This window comes from Crotalus tigris, unplaced genomic scaffold (genome assembly GCF_016545835.1).
Source record: "Crotalus tigris isolate CLP2741 ecotype Arizona unplaced genomic scaffold, ASM1654583v1 scf7180000024280.1573445, whole genome shotgun sequence".
NCBI classification, from domain to species: Eukaryota; Metazoa; Chordata; class Lepidosauria; order Squamata; family Viperidae; genus Crotalus; species Crotalus tigris.
Window position 1 is genome coordinate 1,482,133 of NW_024100452.1, and position 18,628 is coordinate 1,500,760.

The 18,628-nt window shown below is 35.7% G+C and overlaps 1 protein-coding gene across 2 annotated transcripts in view; it reads right to left on the bottom strand.

Moving 5' to 3' along the window:
* The window catches only part of MTUS2 (microtubule associated scaffold protein 2), a 90,997-nt gene extending 73,255 nt beyond the window's left edge, over positions 1–17,742 (bottom strand). Inside the window, exons 1-2 of one of the 2 annotated variants that reach the window (XM_039323628.1) lie at positions 17,592–17,740; positions 5,340–5,501 (exon numbers count right to left, since the gene is read on the bottom strand). The gene's annotated coding sequence lies outside the window, so the exon portion shown is untranslated. Of the gene's footprint in view, positions 1–5,339; positions 5,502–17,591 lie in introns of both variants that reach the window. The other variant, XM_039323630.1, reaches the window with a different exon arrangement.
* Between the last annotated feature and the right edge of the window lie 886 nt (positions 17,743–18,628).

Sequence of the window (18,628 nt, forward strand, 5' to 3'; positions counted from 1 at the left end):
GAGAATGGAAGCACTGTTATCTTTTGGCAGCTGCATTTTTGTGAATTCAGCTATATGTTTTTGGAATGAAAGAGGGTGTATATTAGGGAAAGTATTCACAAAGATACACACAGTCATGAAAAAGCAGATAATAAGAACTATTTGAAAAGGCGTGAATTAGTCAGATATTTGTTCTGAGTCCGAGAGTAGGCACTGCACACACAAATTTGTTGTTAATTGCGAAGTCATGTCCGACCCATCGCGACCCCATGGACAACGTTCCTCCAGGTCTTCCTGTCCTCTACCATCTTCTGGAGTCCATTTAAATTCACACCTACTGCTTCAGTGACTCCATCCAGCCATCTCATTCTCTGTCGTCTCCTTCTTCTATTGCCCTCAGTCTTTCCTAGCATTAGGCTCTTCTCCAGGGAATCCTTCCTTCTCATTAGGTGGCCAAAGTACTTGAGTTTCAACTTCAGGATCTGGCCTTCTAAAGAGCAGTCGGGGTTGATCTGCACATACAAATAGCTACCTAGTAAGAATTACATGCTGTGAAAATATGTATTTATTTGTTCAATTTCTGTGGCCGCCCATCTCAGTCGGTGACTCTGGGCTGCTTAAAAAAGGTATTACAACTGAAAAGATTAAAAACATTTTAAAACAATAAAAGCAGTAAAACCAATAAAAACACTAAAAAATATCCAAATTAAATATACTGTACATAGGAGTCAGTTAGCAATACAGCCAGGAAATGAAATCCATGGCACATTCAGAGCCCCAGGCTTGGGAACATAGCCAAGTTTTCAGGGCCTTCCTTATGAAAGGCTAACTGGGTTGGGGTCATCCTGATTTCTGAAGAAAGGATGTCCCATAGAGCAGAATAAGCTTGTTTTCTGGTCCCTGCCAGCCCACATTCTTTGGCTGACAGGATCTGCAGCATGCCCATTCTGCTTGGCTTGGTTGGATGGATAGAGACTCTTTGAAAAAGGCGATCTCTCAGGTACCTCGCTCACAAGCCATGTAGGGCTTTAAAAGTAACCACCAGCATTGTGAATTGCAATAGAAACATATAGTACCCATAATCAGTGCAGCTCATGAAGGAGTGGTGTTATGTGTGCTGTTTATCTGGCACCATTTACTACCCTTCAAGCCACATTCTGCACCACTTGGAGTTTCCAAATGGTCTTCAGGGGTGGCTCCATGTAAAGTGTAACAGTCTAACTTTTAGACTATGTAAAGTGTAAAGACGTGTAAAGACTTTACATGTAAAGACATGTAAACACTTTACATGTAAAGACATGTAAACACTTTACACTTTACATGTAAAGACATGTAAAGTGTAATAGTCTAACTTTTATAGAAAAAAAATTCAGACTGTTTTCTTTTAGAACCCACAAAGATGCATTCAGTATTAGCAGCTAATCAGTCCACAATTTTAAAATTACCAACTGTGGCCATATCTGGAATAGCAGAATTTTGATTGTAAATCATGCCCTTGACTGGACTAATGAAATGAGCTTTATATGGATCTGCCTCTGAAACCATTCAGAAACTGGAATTGATGCAGAAAGTGGCAACCAGCTTGTTAGCATTGTTAGCATTGCTGTCAGCTTATTACACCAATATTGTAGACCCCGCATTGACTTCCAATGAATTTCACAGCATAATCTGAATCCATAAATATGATGAAATGCCTAATATAAAGGAGGCAGGAAACAGGGATATTACAAAAAGGGTTTTGAGTCCATGGGAGAGGAGGAGAAGGGGAAAGTATGAGAAAAAGCCTCTGAGAAACTTGACTTAATAACTTTAGGTGTAAGTTGTGTGAAATAATTACTTTGGCAGATTTTCAAGGTTATGTTACATTATCCTACTGGCAATAAAGATCATTTTAGAAATCCAGGTGATACTTGCCCTACATGCCAGCCTTATAGACTGTAACAATATGGAACAATATGGGTAGTCAGTCCTCATTTAGCAACTACAAATGGGACTCGCAACTTGATCATTAACTGAAGCAACTGCTAAGAGAAACCACAACTATGCTTAGGATCTTGCTTCAATTTACCTTTGCCTTACAGATCAGCAAAGGTTGTAAATGCAAGTATTGGTCACAAAGTTACTTTTTCATCACCATTAAAACTTGCAAACCATTGCTGTATGAGGCAATCTGTAAATGAGGATTATCTATCCTTACATGCAGGACCACCCACTCCAAGTAGAAGTGATCTTTCATTTTCATGGTTCCTCAGTATGGTTTCCCACTTTTTTCGTGTACAAATTGAATGAAACTAATATTAAACGAATGAACATCAGTTTCTATTTTAAAGATGTGGGAAAGAAATACAACTCAGACGAAGTTTCAGATATCCATTTGAAAAAAGGAATACAGATGCTAAGTTCCAATTCAAAACTTCAGTGAAGTCATTTCCTTGCCAATAGTTATCTAAATCAAGTAGAAATAGTCAAAGTACTCATATATGTTAGAGGGCTAATCTCTATATATGTTTATATCTGAATTTTTCCCCTGTGGATTACAATTCATACTTCCCCTCAAAAGCAAATTCTATTAAAAACTATATAGCATTACCATGAACATGTCAAATGATTTTCTGTAACATTTCCACAAAATAAAAATATATTGGCTGAAAGGGTGACTCAAATCAGGGCATGCTTTATTAGTCAGGTATAAAGCTATTAAGATTTTCACACCCGATTTATATATTATTTATAGAGTAAATAACTAAAGAGTTATCCTTTCCTTTGAGCAGTTATGACTCTTCACTGAGAGCTTCTTATAAACAAGATTTACCAGTTTTAATTTTTTAAAATCAGCTTACAGAATGTCTAATCCTTATGGCATTTGTGGATAAAGCTGTCTTATGTATTCTTCTCTTTCTTGAAACCCACATATCATCAACAAAATCATTGGGAAGTAGAGCCCCGGAAACCAATCTGATAACAGGAATCCTTAAGAACTAATTTATTGACTATCTTTTTTCTGGGAGCACAAATTATCCAAATGGGCTCTCCATTCAATCTAACCCCACAACCTTAAGCTGGCTGGATTCATGTTTGTAGCAATTATGAAAAGCCATCCATCCTTTGGGTACTCTCCAGCGACCAATTTGTGAGGCCACTGAAACCTGGAGTCACTATTAGAGAGGGCAATTTTGGTATATTTCTATGATTCCAGCTCTGATGCCTTCACTTGCGCTTCCTATTACTATGATTTATTTGAGGTTTATATGTTATAGCAGGAGCATGAATCAGGTACAGGAAGACCAGATGATGAATGGATGGAAATATTTATGACTGTCTCTTCTTCTGAAGCATCAGATAATTTAAAGAGCTGGGCAGATTTCTGCCTTTATACTTCTCAATCTTATTTGAAAAGAAGGCACAGTACTAACATATCCATATAATTACCCAAATGAATGGATCTCTAATTATATGACGATAGTCAGACTGCACATGAGAAACGGATGTTGGACAAAAATGATGATGGATGAACAGCATATATGCAAGCCTTTCTCACCTTGTCCCTGTCATGAAGGGATACCTTTGCATTTAGAAACAAATATCTGAAGGTTTATAATATTGTAGCAGACATCTGAGCTCATAGATCTGGAAAGCTAATAGGTTAGAACAGGGGTCTTCAAACTTGGCCCTTTTATGACTTGTGGACTTCAATTCCCAGAATTCCTCAGCCAGCATGCCTGGCTGTGGAATTCTGGGAGTTGAAGTCCACAAGCCATAAAAGGGCCAGGTTTGAAGACCCCTGGGCTAAAAAGTCTCTGGGTATTCAAACCCAGAGTCTATTCCTGATTTAAGGTAATGGCTCGGTAGTTTCTACTGCTACCACTTATCCTTACTTGGTGCCCATTTCCTAAACCCAGTATGTGTGAAACACAGCATTTTCACAGCCTTTGGCCTTTATGGTGATTGTGCAATAATTCTACCAAAAAAGCGAATAATCTCAGTAATGTAACCTCCTGGCCAAGAAATATTGAGAGTATGATTCATCTCTTTCTTCCATCCTCAGCAGAGATAAATAAAATACAATTTTATGTAAAAAGAATAACAAAATAACATAATTTTAACATCAATTGCTAAAAATGCATTCAATGCTGGGGGAAAAATAAAACCCTAGACAGCTGCTGGCAACTTGAGTACAATGATCTCAAAGAAAACTCAATGCTCCAAACACACCACAAGATGGTGCTGATCTGCTCTGTAACATCAGGAAATAATTTCCCATTAATATTATTGATTACAGGAAGATCTTACAGAGCAGGGGTGTCAAATTGGTGGCCCGCAGGCTGATGAGTCACGTGCAGGCCATGCTCACCCCTGCTCCGCAAAAGCAAAAAAGTCACAATACGCTACATGACATAATCAAGTTTGACACCCATGCTACAGAGAAAAACAGCTTCTGGAACCCAGTCTGAAATACCAATAAAAATAGTTCCCTGTCTGTAGAGAGAAATAAGAAAAAATTGATTTAGCATCGCATACATATCCCAACTAAGCACAATATTCTTTGTTAGCTAGTTTACTTATTTCTATTCAAATAGAAGACTTCTTGAAGGAAATTGAGCTATCCTCTGCTTCAAAGTTTTTGGATTTCTCCAGGTTCTCAAGGGGTTCCAAGCTTTCTTCAGAAGTTGTTGGGAAAATGGAAGCCAACTCCCATGTGGCCCCTGCTTCCTCACTAGCCTCTTTTCCAGATTTTTCAGAGTTCTGCTCTTGGTCTTTCAATTAGCAGAGTTTTTATATCTCTGGCAGAGGGATGGGCATCTTTGGGTACATGCTGAGAATATCTCCCCTCACAAGAAATGTACTGGGGATGCCTCCTGTACAGTCTGCCTGATGGGCTGCCAATTGGTAAGGAACTCCATTCATAGCAGATATGTTTGGCTCAATGCTTCCAGTATAACTTGTGAACAGGGATTTATCAAGATTCTTGATTTTGGGGAAGTTTGTAAAAGTTACAAGTAAAAATGCTTACAAAACTGCTGTAAAGTTCTGCGCTCAGTGCACAGACCTATTGAGGATCCCTGTTTTTTTATACCTTGCAAGCTCGGGTTGAATATCCATTGTTGAATTCTCCAGGATAAGAATGTTTTTAAAAAGACTGAATTAATTAAATAGCAATAACCAGCTAATTAATTTTAATGTGTAAAACACATTTGAGCACAAATTTCAAAACATATTTGGATGCTTTGTAGGTAAAGTAAATCTACTCTGAATTAGAAGTAAACTATACTACAAAATTCTAAAATGCACTAATTGCACATGCACACATACAGAACATATATGGACATGTCATATGAACTCTGACACATGGAAAAACTTACCAGCTGGTGCTGTTCCTGTCTTTGGTGCTGGAAGTAAACTCCTGCGGGCAACTGGTGCACTATTTGAAGCCTGCAGTGAAGTTCTACTGGCCCCCTTAAGTGTTTCTTTAGATGGTTCAGCTGCCTTGAGAATGATTTGCTCTTCATTTCCAAGGCTCGAGCCTGCAGGAAACCAAAAGCATCCCAATTAGAACTGCATTAAAAATAGATGTGTGCCTTGTGCAGTGAAATGATAACATTATTAATGTCATAGACAAATCAAAGTCTTCTCTAATTTTAAAGTGATGCACGTCCTATGCATACATGATGAGAGGATTGACTCAATTGGGCTCTGTAAAATTTAAATTTTGTTAAAAAAAGGTACCATTTTAAAAGGAAAAATGCTGCTTGCATAAAAGGAAGCAAATATGAACTGTCGGCAACTACAAGTCAGCCTTTCTTAAATCTGTTCCTCCTCTATCAGCGTCTCGTCATCACACAGCATTGCAAGGAAAGAATGAAAACTCAGAACATCCAGATCAGAGTAAATTGGGAAATCCATTTCCCAAAGGGGTGTTTTTTGCTGGAAACCCGAACATTGCAAATTGTGGTTCCAGGATACTGCAAAATGCCATAAAAAGTGAATTGATTGCCAAGTACCCCAGAGGCAGTCATGTGACTGTGAGTGTGTGTGCAGTTATCCTAACTCTGAAGCAGGCTGTAAGTGTGCTGCAGTTGCTAACGCAGTGCTAGGCTGCATTAACAGAGAGATAGAATCAAGATCACGTGAAGTGTTAATACCACTTTACAATGCCTTGGTATGGCCACACTTGGAACAGTGCATCTAGTTTTGGTCACCACTATTTAAAAAAGATTTGAGACTCTAGAAAGAGTGCAGAGAAGAGCAACAAAGATGATTAGGGGACTGGAGGCTAAAACATGTTCCAATATCTCAGGGATTGCCACAAAGAAAAGGAGTCAAGCTATTCTCGAAATCATCTGAAGGCAGGACAAGAAGCAACGGATGAAAACTAATCAAGGAGAGAAGCAACTAAGAACTAAGGAGAAATTTCCTGACAGTTAGAACAATTAATCAGTGGAACAACCTGCCTCCAGAAGTGGTGAATGCTCCAACACTGGAAGTTTTTAAGAAGAGACTGGACAGCCATTTGTCCGAAATGGTTTAGGGTTTCCTGCCTGAGCAGGGGGTTGGACTTGATGACCTCCAAGGCCTCTTCCAACTCTGTTATTCTTTTATTAGCTCTGGGGGGAGGGTCCACTGTAACTTTAAATGATTGTTAAAACGACCAGTCATGAGTTGAGGATTACCTGTAATGTAATAATGAAAAAAAGAAGAAGAAAAGATGGCACAAACCGGACAACAGTCAAACCAAACCTACATTACCCTGAAAGGGACTTCAGTCAAAGAGGGAAGGTGATAACTCAGTGCTCTCCAAAGGTTTGAACTAGTCCTCCTATGATCTATGGTCATGTTGCCTGGGAGCATGGGAACTGCAGTAGGGAGGGTACAAAATTGCTTGCCTGTATATTTCACAAAGTCTACAGGTTCCTTTAAAAAGAAACCATGTGAATCCTAATTGAAAATAGAGTGTTTAAAATCTATGTACATTGACCTTTACCAATAACATTAAAAATTGAAAACAAAAGGAACCCAACTATGTTCAAAGGGGAAGCAAAATCACAAGCTAATGAGTAGTCAGGAACAGGAGTAAATCTTCTTAATGTTTCACAATGATATTTTATTGCAGGATGATAATCATGCACCATGAATTAACAGGCAATAATTAAACCTGGCCCACTCAAGTTACAATTGAGATTTTATAACCGTCTTGTTATTTACCTACCTCCACTTAGATTTAAACATCCCAACAGTAATGTATCCCAGGAAACTGGGTATTTCTCTTTCTGTCTCTCTGTGTTTTGCAGCTCAGGCCTCAAACAGACAGGTTTTGTGGTATTTTAGGGCTCCAAATAGGTTTCTTGGAACAAATTAGATACAGTTCCCTGACAGCTCTTCAAATAATTTGGCCCCAGGTTTCTTATGTAGTCCTAGATAATAGTAGAGGATTTAATTTACTGTGCATGAATATAACAGTATTGGCTTCTGAAGGATTTAAAAAAAAAACTGAATCCAGGCTATGGATTATCTTCACAAGGCCAAACTGTCCTGGGGATCAGATGAGCAACTTACATCTATACCTCAATTTCTACAACCAAAATGTTTCCATGGTTAGCTTTGGTGACGATTTTTGCCACCCATCTAAACATTAAATCACTTGAGGCTCCTTAGTGAGGCATTGACAGCCATCACTGAAAATTTGATTGGTTGCTTTCCTTCTGTGATTGACAGTTAGGACTCCCCAGAGCAGATGGCAGATTAAAGGCTTTTCTCTGAGGGCCTTCAAAGCTATAATCCATACCCCACACTAATGCCTTCTTTACTGCAGTGAAACCAATAGTGTGCCTCTCTGAAGTGGATAGCAGCCACAATGTGTACCTAGAACCAAGTATTGTGTATGAAATAGAGGGGGACACCACCAGTGAGGGATATTGCTCTTGGGTAATTGTGCAGGAAGACCTTATTTATAATGGTCCTCTCTCTGAAGACTTTTCAGATTGTGGTTTTCATAGATGGTACTCCTTGTATAAAGGCAAGAGAGAAAAACAACAGGCAGAAAATAGTGAGAAAAACGAGACAAAGAAGATAGAGTTTTGTCCTTCTGCCATCTGAGAGACAACACTCAGAAATATCTGTCTCTACATGACAATTTCTGTATGTCATCACTAAGATGTCAGCCTATCATTTTAGATACCCACTTAAACTATTCTAAGGCAACCTTGGTCACTTTATGACTTGTGGACTTCAACTCCCATTCTGGCTGAGGAATTCTGGGAATTGGAGTCCATAAGTCATAAAGTGGCCAAGGTTGAAGACCCCTGTTCTAAGGCATTCCTAGAACATTAAATTTGTTTGGACAGGTGTTGGGTTTTTTTTTGCTTGTTTTTCTCTGTCCAATATTTTTAAATATTCAGTTACAGTAGAAGTTGCCTTTAAGAATAAAATGTTTTGTGATTATTTGCCAAGTAGAATGTGTCAGATATGGTACTTTTACTGAAATCTCCTACTCTTGACTCCCGTTCTCTTAGTGTAAATTTATTATAGAGAGAACATTTCAATTTACAAATCTGGCTTTCTTCCAAATCAGAAGTTATTCTATTTGAAGTATGGGGTGTCAGGGGAAGTTACATCATCTCCTCTGAATCTTCTGACAAGACTCTTTAGTTACTTAAAAGAAGAGAATCTTTTCAAACTATTTCATACAAATAAATAAAATAGGAACCTTTGATAAACAACACAAGTTTGAGTAATTAATATTTATTGTGAGAAGAAAAAGAAGGCTCGCTGAAATATGACCTACATATTTACCAAGAAAAAATATATCAGAAAATGCCCATTTAACGTAACCTGATGAGACTATATATGCACTTCAGGTCTTTTTATATATCAAAAACAAAGTGAGACCAAATGTTTTCTGGGAAAAACAAATCAAAGAATTTGAAAATATTTTATTCTTTAACTGAAGAAGGCAATATTGAACTGTTGAGGGAAATGTTGAATTGAATACAGTAAAGGATTGCAATGATGCTTGTAAGAAGTAAAGGAAAGAAGGAGATTATAAAGGGAAAAAAACCTTGGGATGCTGAACCTAGCTCTAAAGTAGAAAAGTAGAAATAGTGTACACTATTTGCTAGTGTATAGCAAATTATTTTACCTCATGTCAGGCTACAGTACTGGCTGATACTGTTTATTCTGCCCAATAGGAACTTCCTAATGTTTGGGCACAGAATATTCAAAATTTGTGCTATATGATTTCTCTAAAGCATATTCAGTGGCTAAACTTGGAGCCCTTCCTTACAAAGCATGAGTACTACCACTGAGCAAGTCTGGCTCTGGGTGAGGCAGCTTTTTATCTTTTTCAGAATAATTATATTGACTCCAATCCTAGAGATTTCATTTATTTAGATCTTTTCCCTATGGGCCCTGAGCAAGATAACATACTGTTAAATAAAAAAAGAGTGCTTTCAGTGATCATTGAGCAGAGAAAACAAATCCTTTTATCTTAAAAAAAACTGCATATGTGGCTTGACTTGCAAGACACATGTGTGGTAGCTGTGTCGTTGTGGCATCAATTTGCTTGAAGAGGCAACAAATAGATGCAAGACAAGGGACTGTCCAAGCTTGGAAAGACAAACCCAGCTTTTCCCCAACTTAAACAACATCCAGATGTGCAGACTTCAATTCCACCCATATGGAGGGTAGCCAGGTGATAAAATCTGCTCTAAGCTTGCCTGCTGACATCAGATTCAGTGGCGGAGGCTGTTTTCAAGTCAAACCCAGTCACCAGTTTTCTGTATCTATGACAGGAGATCCACTTTGTCCCTTGTAATATCTGAACCTTACTCATCAGACCATTAGGCTTTTTGGTTCAAAGTCATTCAATGGCCAGAATATTCAGGATGCTTGGACATCAGTAGCCCTCTGATGACTGACATCATCAGTCAGATGATGGTGGTGGTGGTAATGATGATGATGATGATGATGATGAACTGATATCAGCTCAATCAGGGAAAACCATTTCTGTTCCAGAACTGAACTTCTTCCAAGGAACAAGAATTAAAAGATACATACAGCCAGCAAACAGTGAGTTGGATATTGGTGAGATGTTCCAATAATACAGAATAAACTTACAACAATTTGACCCAATCAATGAATACTAAAGGAGAATATATTGGATACAAAACAATCTTTTTCCCCCTGGGGAAGAATTTTAATGAACACCCCTTAACCCAAATTTTCTGTTTACTCCTTTCAAAGTTTTAACATATGACATATGGTAAATAGATGCAATGGATTAAGAGCAGCTCTCCCCAAATGCAGATACCCAGAGTTGCATGTAAAAGTATAGGCAATTCTGATTAAATCGTATGTTTAATAAATCCCTAAGTGACCAGAAATGGACACAGTTTCTGCGTGGTACAAAGTTAAACACACTATCCTGAGTTTATACTTACCATTTGTGTGTAGATATCTACAGATTCAAAGCAAGACATCAGCCAGATCTTAAACTTCCACAAATGTATTATTCTTATCCAAATACATATTACTCAGTATTTGTAACTGCTACATTACTCAGTATTTGTAACTGCTACATTACAAAGAACAGACTGAAGGATGTCCAAACTTCTACCCTTGCCTCGTTCCCTGTCTTCTTATTTTTAATGCATGGAAACACAGAATTTGAGCATTAGTGTCTAATATTAGTCTGCAACTATTTTCACATCTCATTAACGTTTTAGCAAAAGTTCTAATCTGAATTATATGTGGGAGAAGAATATTGACTGGATAAATGATGTATTGATTGGAGAAAAGTTTTCATTTGGAATACTGCTACCTATTTGTTTTATTGCTGAAAAGTCCACTTTCCAGTTAATATTGTTACTGCTGAATTATGTCATAATACCATGCACAAATAGTGGCAGGTTATGAATTTTCTTTGGATGGGGTTGTTAATACCCAATATTTTCTTCCTACATCTTCCTGAGTAATGTATATTTGGGAAAGAATAATGGAAGTTTAAGATCTGCTAGAAGTGCAATAATTTTTATCAGCAAATTTGTGATGGAACAGGCAATAATTCAATAGGATATTTTTAATATTGCTGATTAAAAGTTTAATGAATGCTGTGTTATGATCCTACCAAGAATTTCTCAGTTATATTACCTAGAGGTTTTGTACACTTTTCACTTTGTTTATAGATCATTTAATTATGGCTTGAGACTTTAATATTTAATGTTTCTATTTCTTATTAGATTGCAATTCTATCTCACTTAAGCAATAGTTGGAAAGTATTGCTTATATATTAGAATTTGTTTTGGTGATGATAAGATAACCCTTCCCTTAAGGCAATTTTTAAGTTCTTTTCAGAAATAATATACTTCTTTTTCACAATTTCCATATATCATAACTGTTTTTCTCTAGATTATTTTCTTGTATTTCAATCTGTAACTGAATGGATTAATAAATATAATGTAGGGTTATTGCTATATTTGGTCAACCCCTTGTAACATCACTACTTCAGTAATTCAGTTTTATCCAGATGGCCTTTAAATAAAGCATTATCAAAAGTTCCACTTTTTATGAAATATTTCTATTATAGATATTTTATGAATTTATTGATTGATTGTTATGCATTTAAGAGAAGCATAGTATTACTTACAAGTTATGGAAAAATCAAAACTAAAAAGCTAAACATGGAAAACTTGAAAAAATAAAGGGACTTTTGAACATATATTTTAGATGATTTATACCAAAATTATATAAAGCATTTATAACTGCTAACCAGGAATTAATTCCAGATTGTTGGGGACAATATGCTGACTCTGTAAACTGCTTAGAGAGGTCTTAAAGCATTGTGAAGTGATATATAAGTCTAAGTGCTATTGCTATTGCTATACACTTGTAATACTCATTAAATTTCAGAAAGCTGAAATATTGGGAACAAAATGAAAAACTGGTTAATTGCTAGTCTCTTGGCAGAACCAGTTGCTACAATCTAATCTTATTAATACCACTAAGGATACTGAGACCATTAGTTCATGATGATTCTGACTCAATAATGTAATTATTTTTCAATTTTTATTCTTGACTAACTATTTATGTACATAAAAATAATCTTGGTAAGATATCTTACTGAGTTAAATGTAACCCCAAATAAAACTGATATTTTTTTAAAATAAAAGTTTTATTGTTTTTTTCCATTTTTTACAAAGCTTAGGACACAACATGGTGGTCAGGGTGTCGAATCATTCAAAGATAAAATCATATACATATAGCTCAAATTAATTATGAACAATTTCCTCTCTATTTCCTAAATATAATGTTACTTATTAAAATTAATGCAATTTTAAATAAAATTCAATCTGACAAAAATCCTGTCACGTGATTATAATAATCTATATCCTGTTTTTAAGCTTTACTAATTACCATTGTCATATTCCAGTTACATTTCAATGAAAATATAGTTGGGATTTCAGGTATCCTTAATGATAGATCATTCATTGAGACTATTTTTTTCCCTATCACAAGTAGTTCGTTCTCTCTCTCTATTACAACATATTTTCCATATTTAGAATAATAATATAAATCCAACAGATACAGTTCTATTTTTAAAAATATATTCTATCATTTCATCAATCAATATCTATAAAAAAATCTTTAATAAAGTTTACACCTTCAAATACTTATCAATTATAATATCAGGAACTTCCCATCCTTCATTCTTTATTAAATCAAACAAAAACTCTCTCTCTATTAAAAATAGTTATCATATTTAAGATAATAGTGTAATTCCAAAAAGTACATTTCTATTTTTAAAAATATATTCTATTATTTCATCACTCTACATCTATAAAAAGTCTTTTTAACCCCTAAACAGGTTTACTCCCTCGAATAATTATCAACTATGATAACAATCAATTCTCATCCTTCATTTGTTATTAAATGAGACAAAATCTCTAAAGCCTTTTTAACCCATCAAGTGACATTTAATATCACATTTAAACCTAATTCTAGCTTTCTTTCTATGCCAAGTTGGTTTCCATATTAAAGCTTTTCAATTAATGAACCTCAAACTTTGGTTATAAAAATTTCTAACCAATTCAAACTGAGCAAAATTTTGTTCCCTTTCTACCAATATCACCTGGGTATTATATTGACTTTTATTCCATGTTATAATTGTAAGTGAATTATCCACTTTATTGTAGTTTCCAGAAGGTTGTATCTGAATGTCAATCTTTGTTATTTTTGGTAGTTGAACTGAATCAATTACAGATAGTTCTTGATCATCCAAGTCATCCATCCATTGTAGGTAACGTTGTGTAAAATTAGTTGGCTCAATGGTTTCCACCTTTTCTCCCAATGTAGATTCCCAGTTGGGTTGTGAGTATAATATCTCTGTCTCTTTAAGTTGTGTGTCTTGATGTGTAGAGGCCTGTTCAAGATTACTCTGTTCTTCCTCTAATGTTCCTTGTTCCATGGCTTGATTCATTATTGGAGGGTCCATTGGAAGTGCCAAGGTGGCATCATTAGATTTTCTCCTAGGTTTCCAATAAGTTTTGGAGCCTTCTGTCATTTCTAAATTTTTTTCCAATATTAAATCATAGTCAAGATGTGAGATATTTCCTTCCATTTTGGTGGTAGATTAGCCTGTCCCTTTATTAGAGACTATGTTTAAACAAGATCCACAAATATCCGTCTCCAAAGGACCAATAGCCAGCTTCACCACCCAGATGTCAAATTATCTTTTCTCTTTTAATGTCCTATGAAAATCCAATTCTTCTTCAAATAACAGAGATACAGTTGTAATTATTGCTTTTGGCCACCAGATGTTCTCAGTAGATTTTAAAATCCTTTTTCCATGTTGGTAGAGTTAAAGGGAAAAAAAAGTTTTCTCTCTCATTTTTAAACAGTTAGCAAGAGAGGTATCTCCAGCATTATAAAAATGAAAGGAACAAATTGATAATGTCCCCTTTTTCTTCTTTTCCCCCAAATACCCCCCCCAAAAGTCCAATAATAAAAAATAACCAAAAAAGACAAAGAATTATTAGTTGATTTTTTTTTCCTTTTAGCTCTTTTTCCGGTATAGGCAGCTGCCACTTTCTTAAGACAAGGAAATACAAAGCTCTTTACAGGAACAATCAGGATAGAGAGAGAAAAAAGTCTCACCCAGATTCACCACTGTGGTTCTTCATGTTTAGTTGTTCTTTTGACTTGCGGTTGGTGCGGCAGGGTGATCGGCCATTTTACTGGCCGATCTTCTTCTCTGCCGGCCCTCAGAGTTCGCTTGGATAGCTGGAGGAGCCGCTGCTCCTCTGCAGCTGAGCACAGCCTCCTCGACGGTAATCACGCCCTCAGGGCGACTTTTGACCCGCATAAGGGTCTACCGGCAGAGGGAAACTAGCCAACAAGGAGATGAGTCTCTTCGTATGACTAGAGGCACCGTAATCCGGAACCGGAAGTCAAACTTGCTAAATTTTTAATGAATACAGTTTCCATTATCAAGTTATTTATTTAGTGGACCTTTATTTTGCCGACAAATAACAAATAAATAAATCAAGTCTGGATGTTTCTGGGTGTTACAAGGCATATATCAAGTTCTTTGTCCCAGTATTATTGGAAGTCAATAATGACATTTTTAATTTTATTTCATGGCTATGATCAAGCGTTCCATGTGGGTTCTGAGTACATTTCAACCAGGAAAGCAGTGGTTGTGGTTGACTATCCAGATGTTCAGATATGTGTGAGCCACTTTGGCATTGTGGTTAAAGATACTGGGATAAAAACCAGGAGATGGTGAGTTCTAGTCTCATCTTAGGTAAGGAACCATCTGGGTGAGCTTGGGCCTGTTGCTCTTTCTCAGATCTAGGAAGGAGGAAAGGCAAACCACTTCTGAAAAATATTGCTAAGAAAAGTACAGGGACTTGTAGGCAGAACTCAAAACTGTTCCTCAAAGGAACAGCATTTATTTATTAATTTATCAGATTTATTTATTAAATTTGTACTTATAAGCACAGCAAAATGTTCCTCCAAAATCAGCAGGGGCCGTAGTTAACATTCAAAATTTCATATTGTTATTTTGAATGTAGAATGAAGAAAGGAAGGACTTTCCCTCCACCCAAAGAACAGTCAGGATTTCTTTTGGCAGCCATGGACAAAGGGGGTGGGGTGGAGAAAGCACACAGATCATTTCATTTTGTGCACAGTTAATATAAATGACTGATTTTTCTGAGTCAGAGGTCAGATTGTGTGATTATTGCAAAGAGATAAGCATTTACAAGCAAACACCTGCGCAACATCCAGGAGTTCTGCTAAGCATACAGATGAAGCCTTTGTAAGTGATATTTGCTTTTTACAAAAATAAGAATACCTTCCACTTTTATGTTTTGAAACCCATTCAACTGAATATAAATGTAACATAGGAATTAAATATATAAAATACACATATTAAAACTGTTACCCTAATAGAGAACTATGCAATATTTTCTATTATAAACAAATATGTACTTCCTTTTCTAGATTAATACTCTAACCATTGATTTAATCCATCACTAAAGTGTGCTCAATCTGATGCTGTGATGAATAAATACATTCTGTTTCAATAATAAGACTACACCTGCTCACTGAGTTCATGTCCCAGCATAGGTGTATGCATTTGTGCATGTACAGTATGTATTTATACCCATGAATGTGTGTGTGTGTGTGTATGTATGTATGTTTATGTATGTATATATGTATGTATATGTATGTTTGCGTGTGTGTGTAAAAAGCACATTTAATATTGTATGCCTGTAAGCTCTATATCTTGCCATCCTTTGGATATGTGTAACTTTGGCCCAATCATTCTCTCTCAGCAAATCCTATCAGAGGTTTGTGTTTAGGGTTAAAATGAAACACAGGGATAAATTAAGACTGCCCTAAGCAATTCTAGGAAAGGTGGGATATAAATCTAACAAGCAAAACATAAATTACATGTTTATATTCATGGTTGTCAGGGTAAAACATATAAAATTAATGAAAAGGTTTTAAAAAGAGAACACAAAGAAATATAACCACCGTTTAATATGGAATTGGAATGTGTTTTCTGCATAATTACAATATTCTATAATTTTCTATTATTTTTTTAAAAACAGCATTCTGATAACATCTGGCAGAATAGAAAAGTTTTTGTCCACTTTTCTAAAACTTCCTACATAAACTAGTGCCTCAAGATGAAAAACAACTTTTTAAGAAACCTTACAAGGAGAATTTGGAGAAGAACCTATATACCTTTAATTTCTTATCAACATTCCATTTCACAAAATATGGAAGACATTAAAAGTGAACGAGAATAATGATGTTGGGAAGCAAAGTTTATGAGGAAGGAATTAAGGATCTAGGTATGCTTAGCATTAAAAAAAAAGGAGACTGGAGTAAGATAACAGAACTCTTGAAATATCTGAAATCATTATTGCACAGAAAGCTGCAACCTATTCTTTGTTGTCCCAAAGCAAAAATATTTTAAATTAAAAGAAGGTAGATGTCACACTGAATGTTAAGCAAAACTTTGTAGAGAGAAATATTTTCAGATAGTATGTAATATTTTACCATTTAACACTGCTGAGAGAAGAAGCCAGTGTCCCCTAAACCCCAGAGATTTTTTCCCTATACCTGAGGCACAGAAACAAATCATATAATAAAGATTTATGAAATCTGTTTGTTGGCACTATGTGTACATTTTTGTTCCAGTTCTCTGAGAAATGGAGGCTGTCATTCAGGTTTGCTGGCAAAAGAACAAAAGTTAGTGAGTTGTTACAGACAGCCCAGGTATTTGGTAAAGAGCAGTTGCATAAATATCTTATCCAATCCCCTCAACTCGGACTTTTTATATTCTTAGACAAACCAAATTTTGAATTAAAAATCAAATGTACAAAATGATACATGAAAACAGACAAAGGGCAGAAGTAACTTTGTTTGGCATTTGACAGTACTGGGTAAATTCCAAATTTCTGCATATGTCGATTCTCTAATACACTATACATCAACCACCATCTGCCAGCATGGCAAGATGCCTACTCCTAAGATATCATTCCAGTTTTATTAGGACAAACACACCAATGCAAAGATTAGAAGTCGTATCTAAATCTTGAAGGCTGCATAATTATTGCAAAGAAAGGCATTGAGCTAACTGTATTCCTGATATTTTTTCCTTATAATTAAAGAAGGGCATTTACCCTAAAGGCATGCAGCCATAATTGTAATTAAAAAATGTTCCCAAATTTTGCCATCATCACTGTAGAAACCTTAAATCCCTTCCAGTTACCTGCTTGTTTGCAGAATTAACAATGGTGCCTCAGCACTAAAACATCCAATCTGATTCCAAATTTGAAAGATACCTATATTTCTAAGGAATGTTTCTTGTCTCCCTTCTTAAAAACCTCTACAGTTCTAACAATATTCTTATACCTGTTCTGCATTACAAAATCCCTCCAAGGGAAGATTTTGTTGCATGGGCACCTCTTTGATTTTGATGCACCTTAAGGCCATGTTCCATAATTACTTGATACATCTCAATGAATATAAGAAACACCCTGGCTCTTAAGCAACTATACTGCTTAATTATTTAGGTTCTTGGTGCTTGTTGTTCAGTCACTTACCTTGTCTATCCGTATGCCATGTTTTTAGTCTAGCTTTCCTTAGGGCTGCAGTCAAGAGAAGCAAGAAAACTTTGCTGCTTGTTATCTAGCAACTGTAAAGCAATTGTAATTCTTGTGGGATGAATTATTAGAGAAACAGATGGTAAACTAACTACCACTGAAGCTTTAGCTGAACGAAGGCCAGACTGAGATATTTCATCTGCTTGGTTAAGCCGATTTTACATTCTCCTGAAGCCAATGTACCAAAGAAGTAACTGATGGATTAAAATAAGGAAGAGATCTATTCACAATGTGAACTAGTTTCTCAAAATCCAAATACAAGAATTAGTATTATTTTAATCTACTATTTAGGGAGTTTTAGAAAATGAGCTGTGATGCATTATTTGAACTAATCAAAACTACCTAGTCCCCAGCTCAACTCTGAGCTGGTGGGGGGTTTTTTTATTACATTTTTATCAAACACATGAACACCATGCATTTGATAAAAATGTAATAAAAATATGAATTTAATAAATTTCCTCTTAGTGTAACTAAATCTAGTCCAAGCAGTTTCTGGCAACAATTAGTGAGCAATGGTGTCATGATTTTCATCCAATTGTGGTTGATGCAGGGAAAAAAAATGAGCTACAGTTTGCAACACCTAAGCTGCTACCTTCAGAAATCATCTGTCTTGAAAAAAAATTGACCTAAGGACCTCATCATATTAACCTTTGGTGTTCCTTTTTTTAAAAATGACTTTTGTGACCATAGTAAAGGTAACTTTAAATATCCAATTTTTTGCTGACAAGAATTGATTCGTTGATTTTGCCTTTTCATGTTAACACTGCATAATAGAAAGAACACAAAATGATACATTAATATGTTCATTAACAGTATTAACATTACTTTCTTGAAGCATAAATCTGCTGGGTTTTGAGGGCTGAAATCCAGTGATAATTTTTTGTTCTGCATTTATTAGTTTAGGAGCAATTCAAAATAATATTAAGTAATTTAGTTTCTTAATATACAGCCTTGGAAAACAAGGTGCTAAGATTATG